The 7,408-nt window shown below is 39.9% G+C and overlaps 1 long non-coding RNA gene across 1 annotated transcript; it reads left to right on the forward strand.

Annotated features, from left to right (window-relative positions):
- The first annotated feature begins 1,264 nt into the window (after positions 1 to 1,264).
- LOC149089089 (uncharacterized) lies at positions 1,265 to 5,501 on the forward strand. Its single transcript, XR_016193597.1, has 3 exons — positions 1,265 to 1,322; positions 4,415 to 4,552; positions 5,194 to 5,501. It is a non-coding gene; the product is annotated as an uncharacterized LOC149089089 (long non-coding RNA).
- The last annotated feature ends 1,907 nt before the right edge of the window (positions 5,502 to 7,408 follow it).

A 7,408-nucleotide genomic window follows, 5' to 3' on the forward strand; every position in this document is an offset into this window, starting at 1 on the left:
ACCCTGTCTTTCGCTTTTTGCACATATGTCCGACCGATTCTTGAATACTGCTCGCAGGTGTGGTGTCCATACAAAATTAAAGAGATTTTATTCCCAAAGGGCTTTTACTAAACGACTTCCAGGTATTGGTGGAAGATCATACCAAGAGAGACTCGAGATACTTAGTCTTCACTCCTTGGAGTGGAAGAGGGCTCGATCTGATCTAATTATGTGCTATAAACTGGTGCACAATATGGTATATTCACCTTCCGATAATCCTTTTTTCGAAATCTTGGATAGACGACCTAACCTCCGTAGACACAGTCTTCAACTGAAAATTCCAGTGGCCAGAGGCGGCCACTACTTCTATGGCTTCAGATGCCGTTCGGCTAGACTATGGAACAATCTGCCTCACGACCTCGCTTCTGCCCCCTATGCTGGATTCGTCTCTTCCTTGGACGATTTTAACTTTTCTCCTTATATGAAGTGTTTTTCCATTTGATTTATGTTTTTTTTTTCATGTTTCCTGTTTGAATCTTACCAGTGTAAGTGCATCTGCCTACTGGGTTGTGTGATAAATAAATAAATAAACCATAATATCAGGGATTCCTAACATATGGATCACGACCTAAGTCACCAAGGCATCCGAGATGGGTCGTTTAGATCAACAAACAGCCAGGGCTGTCGAGTTATGGGTTCCGATCCAAACTTGATTTGCGGGGAACATACAAATAAATATGGACATAAAAATACATTTACAGCCAGCGATATCTGAGCTACGCGATGCGAAACGAACTTTATTCGCCGGGTATTCCGAGACGGGTCGTACAAATCTACTTACCACAAAGCCAGGGATTATTGACCGATGGGTCAAAACCTAGACTTTCATCGCAGGGCTTCCTATATTTAGTCGTAAAAAAATCCACTTCAAATCCTGTTAAAAATGCACTTATTGCATCGCTGGTTCTACCAATTTCGATCTCTGTGCGGATATCGTACGTACGTGTAGCGACTTGACGAAATAAAAACAATTTTTTTTTTGTTTCCCTTTCAAATATATTCACGGGAATCACCTGTTTTCAATTAGTCACGTCAGACAAAAGTGATTCAAAACACATTAAAGAAAGTTCGATTGTTTCTGAAATACAATAGAGCAGGTGTGGGTGGTTAGAACGTCAAAACAATGCCGTAGGAAATCCAAAATTTCCAAATAAATGTTACGTTAATGGCGCGTTTGACAATTACTCATCGAATGCATATATAAGTGCGGATCATGAACGATATTGGGAGTATATACTTCCATTATTACCAGCACATAAAGATATCTCTGTTGAATTTCACAGGTGAGTTTTGATTTCCAGAAGGATATCAATCTCCTCTATCCATACGAAGGTTTGCAACAGCTGGCTGATGCGAAGAAGAATTTAGGAAAGAGCAAAAATTCATTACCATTGAGGAGAATCGAACCAAAGACCTCTCCCTAGACGGGCGAGTGCCCCAGACCACTAGACTACAGATTCAATGAATCTAAATCTTTCCTTAGAGCTTATGTGTACACTGAACGGGACCACACTCTGGCCAAAACTCACACTTGCTGTCACTAAATGGCGAACTTTCGTATACGAACCTTCAACTTTCGTATACGAACTTTCGCCATCTGGTGGCAGTGTCTGCAATTATGAGTGTTGACATTGAGTTTGGTCCGACAGTGTATGTACGGTCCCGCTCAGTGCACACGAGCTCTAACGAAATATTGAGATTCGTTGTATTTGTATTCTAGTATTTGGGGCCACCAAACTCGCCCACCAAATGCGAGGGTGTGGGTTCGGCTCCCCGTAAGGGCAGTCGAATTTTTCTCTGTCTTAAATTCGTCTTCGACTCTGAGCCAGCTGTCAAAAACCTTCGGTGGATGCATTTTTGCTGACTGAAAACGTTAAATATGTCAATTTTTTAGAATTTGCTCCTAGGTGCGTAGTTTTGCCCACGAGGGGTTGAGAATCAAAGTGGTCTACGTCACTGGAGTACATACAACTTTTAAACATGCAAAGCGTGTTTTCCTGAAACTTCCCAAAAAAACCGGTTTTCCTTGAAATTATTTTTTTGCTTACAAGATACTTCGGAGCCTAATGGGGCCATTCAAGTATTACGTCAGCATGGATGGGGTTTCCGAATTGCTGACGTTTGATGACAAGGGGAGTTTGGAAAATGCTTACGTCATCAACCACCCTTTATGCAAATATGAAATATTCTTAATGGCATCTTACTCGGTGCGTCAAAAGCGGGAAAATATTTTCTATAGTTTGTGGGCATTTGAAGTAACATGCCCCCCCCCTCACATTGATAAGTGCTGTACAGTCACTTGAGTGATCTCTAACTGTTTCGCGGATCCAAGTGTTGTGGGGCGCGTGTAACTTGAGTGATGTAGAACCGCACTGGGGGCCACTGAAGTACTCTAAAACTACGTCACATGTCACTCAAGGGATCTCTAAATGTGTCGCGGATCGTTTAAGTGTTCTGGAACTGTGTCGCGGGTCATTTAAGTGATCTGAAAATGTGCCACGGGCCACTTAAATGCTCTGGAATTGTACCACGGGACACTCAAGCGATCTGTAAATGTCCCGCTTAGTTCATTTTTACAAAATTAGGTTTAAGGAGGGCCGGTCGCATCAGATAACCCCCAGGGCCATATTTGGTCCGCGGGCCAGTGCGTTTATGCGATTTATCATTATATGGCTTAAAGGGTGGGTCGCAATGAATTTATTAAAGATAAATTTTGAGTTCATAGCCTTCAAATAACATTGAAATTAACAGAAATTGTTTATAACAACATATAAAGGTATTTTCTTCCGAAATTTGAATTTAAAAAAAATAATTTTTTGCATTAAAAATAAATAAATTTCAGATCGTCCCGGGGGGCGCGAGCCCCCTATGCCCCCCGTGTACGTCTCTGATCCCACCAATATGCGTTTAGATTCAGAGGGACATAGCTGATGACGAAATTTTGCTGACAAGGGGGGAAGGAGGAGGTCAAAAATGGCTAAAAATATGCTTACGTAATATTTGAACGGCCCCAATGTGCCTTGCGACCAAAAATGCTTTCCATGGAAAAGTGATTTTTTTCGGGAGGTTTCAGGAAAAGAACGCTTTGTTTTGTTGGAAATTTGCGCTCCAGTGAGTTGGACCACTTTGGTTCTCAACCCTTCTATCTATCTATCTATCTTCTATCTATCTATCTATCTATCTTCTATATATATAAAATTGATTTTCTGTGTGTCTGTGTGTGTGTGTGTGTGTGTATGTTCTCTATACAAATCTACAATTTTAGATCGATCGTCGCCAAATTTTGCATATATACCAAATGGGACCCGACTTGAACGATAGGCTACTTTAAAATTTCGTCAGACCAGGGCAAATGCCCTAAATGGGCAAAAAACTGTCCGGCAACAATGGTTTTTGGGCCTCAACAATCACTTTCCGAACGTTTACTTTGGCTACCGTGGTTCCCTAGCAATGCGTTTCAGACGTGTATATGCCTTTACAACGGTTTGTCACTTCTTTAATGCTGTTAGTATATGTATAATAGTTTATGCCTTTATAATGGTTTGCCACATTTTCAATATACTCTCAGTAATGAGGCTTTTTGAATAGACGTCATAATCATCATCAGCATCGCTTTGAGAGTCAGGAAAAGGGTGATCCTCATAGAAATCAGTGTTATAATTGCCGATTCTACTGTAGAAATGCGGAAATTAGTGGGATTTTCCGCCCTATCAATAATTTTAAAAATTGTATTGAATTCTCGATTTTTGAAATATTCAGTTCGCTTAGAGATATACGAAGCCCAGGAGATTAAATACGAAGTAATTAGCCAAACCTATACTTTTGAGTTGCATATTCGAGCAATATCATTGATTTCATTTATATCTTCTCAAGCATGAAAATTAATGTCTCCATATTGTCTCTTTTGATATTTATTTGCATAAATTCATGTGCGTTAGGATATTTTAAAATTAGTTATGAGCCCGTGAAAAGTGCATCGAAAACATTCCACAGCTTTAATTAAACATTTTTGGAAGCTGGAACAGACAGATCGGGGGGGGGGGGAATCGAAATACCTAGCGCCCCTTAAAAAAAGAAAAATATATTCATTTCTACGTTTCTGTGTAAATCTATATTTGTTTATTTCGCGCAGGTCGCCATTTTGGTTAACTTGGACACGGTTTCTATGTCCCTCAAGAAAAAGAGAGCGAGATATCACGTGATCCAAAAAATCCTCATTGAAGAAAACCCGGGCAGCGCCGGGTATTATAGCTAGTTGATTATAAAAACGGCGACTAAGCTTCAGATGTGTAAGTAGAGAACACAACCGCGTTCGGCTGTTTATGAATAAAATTTTCAAGGATTTAACGATGGTTTTTCGTTATTGTTTTTTCAGCATAAAATCGATAAATTCCGATCTGCATCCTCAGTATGAAGGCAATGCGTGCTCTTCTCCTTGTGTGTTTTCTGATCGGTACGCAGTTCGTTGTGCGTGTCTTCAGCGAATGCCCAGAAGGATACATCGAACCCACCGGTAAGATTTTGTACCAATATCTTGTGAACAACTGAATGATTTCAATTCCATAAATTATGATATAAGTAAGGAATAAAAGGAGCTACCGGAACAATAGGGGCTCCCCTTTGCCCCCCCCATAAAGATGAGGGGAGGCTCGCTAGATGGTGAAAGACCACTCCAGTGTACTAACGGGCCATTCAAGGAGTCTCCAGTGATCTCAAGGGAGTTTTGCGGTCCACTTAAGTGATCTGGAAACGCTCCGTGGGTTCTTTCAATTGATCTATAAATGTTCCGCGGGTCACTTGAGTAACAGAGTACAGGGCCGCAGATAATTTAAGTGAACAGGAAATGAGCCACGGGCCTGTTTAGTGATCTGGATTCGTACCTTCGGCCCCTAAAGTGATCTAGAGCTATGCCACCGGTCACTTGAGTAATCCGAAACTTGCCGCAAGCCATTCCAGTGATATGTAAAAGTATCGATTAGCTGAATTTTACAAAATTATGTTTGAGCCGCGGGCCACATCAGATGACTTCGAGGTCCACATTAGGTCCGCGGGACATGGATTGAGAATGTAGGGTTTAATGGTCATACTCTTATAGAAATAAATAAAAACACGTATTTCGTTTTTTCTCAAATACACATTTGTTGTTTCTTGCAGAAACGCTGCCTCCCCCGGACTGCCCTGCGGAACATCCTTGCTTTGAACAGTGCAAGTATTATATTGACTTGGGGGAATCAATTACGTGCGTCAAAGAACCAGACGGGAATTGTCGTTGTGATGAGCATCTTCTTGCTACGTGTTGAGACTCTTAACAGTGCAATAAGAGCGAACATTCATCCACGACTTCGATCACATTGCTTTGAATTCATAAAAAATTGCATCACAATAATGGATACCAAATGCTGTAATAGACGAAATGCTATTTTGCAAACTTCTAAATATTAAATCAGATTTTTCTGCATTGATTTTGATTGGCTTTTGTTTGTTTTACTTTTATTGATGTCAACACAACATTATGTTATTCTTCAAGTTCTAGTTCATGGACCAGAGGTTCTCAACCTTTTTGACTCGTGAAGCCCTTTTTAATAAAAAAAATTTCTATGGCGGAGAGCTGACATATTTTTTATTTATTCTTCAAAGATACTGATTTATTTCTATGATTCAAAAATATTTATAATTTTTTTCCCCTCCAAAATTTACTGTTTTATTTTTCTCGAGCGGCCACGGTTCCCCGAGCGCTCCGCGGAGTACCGGTTGCGAACCGCTGCAATAGAAGAAACAGAACTTATCCTCTATTCTCCGGTATAAATGTTACGGTAAGTGTCATAAATCATTGTGCCTGTAGATATCCGTTGTTATGAATGGTAACCTGTTGTTATGCATAATTACCGAAAAGTTTGATAAATTTTCCTAACTTTGTCACTTCTACCGGTGACTATGCAGAGTACTAAAGCTTCGTTGATAAATTTGATAAATTATTTTACCGGCGAATATGCATAGTTCACAAGCGTCGTTGGTAAATTTGATAAGTACTTAAAACATTATCACTTTTTCCGGTGACTATGCGTACTACCCAAGCATCGGCGGTGAATTTGATGAATTTCCCTAAATTAATCCCTTTTTCTAGTGACTATGTATAGTATCAAATTAGCATTGGTTAGTTTTGATAAATTAATTCTTTAACCGGCGAATATTACGATTGGGTATTGTGCATAATCGCCTATAAAAGCGATAAGTTTGGGGAAATCTATCATTTTCCCAAACAAGTATCGTATTTCTAAAACTTACGAAAATGCTCGGTGATTATGCACGCTGTTCCGGCCCCACTATGCGCCCCTGGTGTCGGGCGTATTTCATTGAAATTCGGTATACACGTTATTTGGACCAATTCAAAAGATAACTGCAATAAAAAGCGGATTTACCTGGTGGTTAAAAATTGAACTTTTTTTTAGTCAATCTTTCCTTTAATCAGTCCACATAGGCGGCGTCAGGCGTAAGGCGACATGAGCATAGGTGCACCCAGAATTTTCTCAGGGGGGTTTCAATTTCTTTTTTCTTCAGAAGTGGGGAGAGGGGGGGACGTTACGAATTTTCCTGCAAAATAAAACGCAGTAACATTCGTTTCAGGAGGGGAGGGCCCATACGTACGCTAATGGGCACGGTTACAGGGGATGCATTTTTAGGACAGATTTATTATAACGGTGTTTTCCCACTCACGAATTTTTACGCATCGAAATAATGTTGAGGGAAAAGCGTGAGTGAATAAATAAGTGCAGGTAAATGCAATAGTTTTCAGTGTTGAAATGCTCTGTTCAACTCATTGCTCTGCTCAATGCTTAATGTATGTCAACACAATTCCTTTCGTGCACTTCCATAAAGTGCCGCCCATCGCTGGAGAAAAGCTGCTTAATCAAAAAAAAAAAGGTTTCCTTCTCTCTTCTGTTAAAGGTCTTTTCACTCTTTATCAAACATTTTTCCAATTACTAGAACAATCTGTAGTATACTGAGAAATTGAATTACCTGGATGATACGCCGAAACTTAATACTTAGAAAGAAAAGTTATTTGTCTCCTCCGGGAATTCAACCTTGATCCTCTTGCATACCGTGCAAGTGCGCTAACCAATACATCACCTCTTTAAATTTTTTTCACGTTTCCTTTTATTTCACCTGCGCAGAACTGTTTCTCTGCTCACAGAGTTTCGATATCTGCACGAAATGACAAACTAACACGCTACCTTATACAATATAAAGAATTATTTTTCTGTGCAGCAAAAGTCTATGTGTACACGGAAGCATTCTCTAGTAAGTGATAGAGTAAGATAACAATAAGTCCAAAAAAAGTACGCAAGCATGTGAGTGACCGAAAGAGTAC

This window comes from Pholcus phalangioides, unplaced genomic scaffold (genome assembly GCF_987345545.1).
Source record: "Pholcus phalangioides strain wild (caught in Gottingen) unplaced genomic scaffold, Ppha-v1.0 ptg000002l_1, whole genome shotgun sequence".
In the NCBI taxonomy this organism is placed as follows: Eukaryota; Metazoa; Arthropoda; class Arachnida; order Araneae; family Pholcidae; genus Pholcus; species Pholcus phalangioides.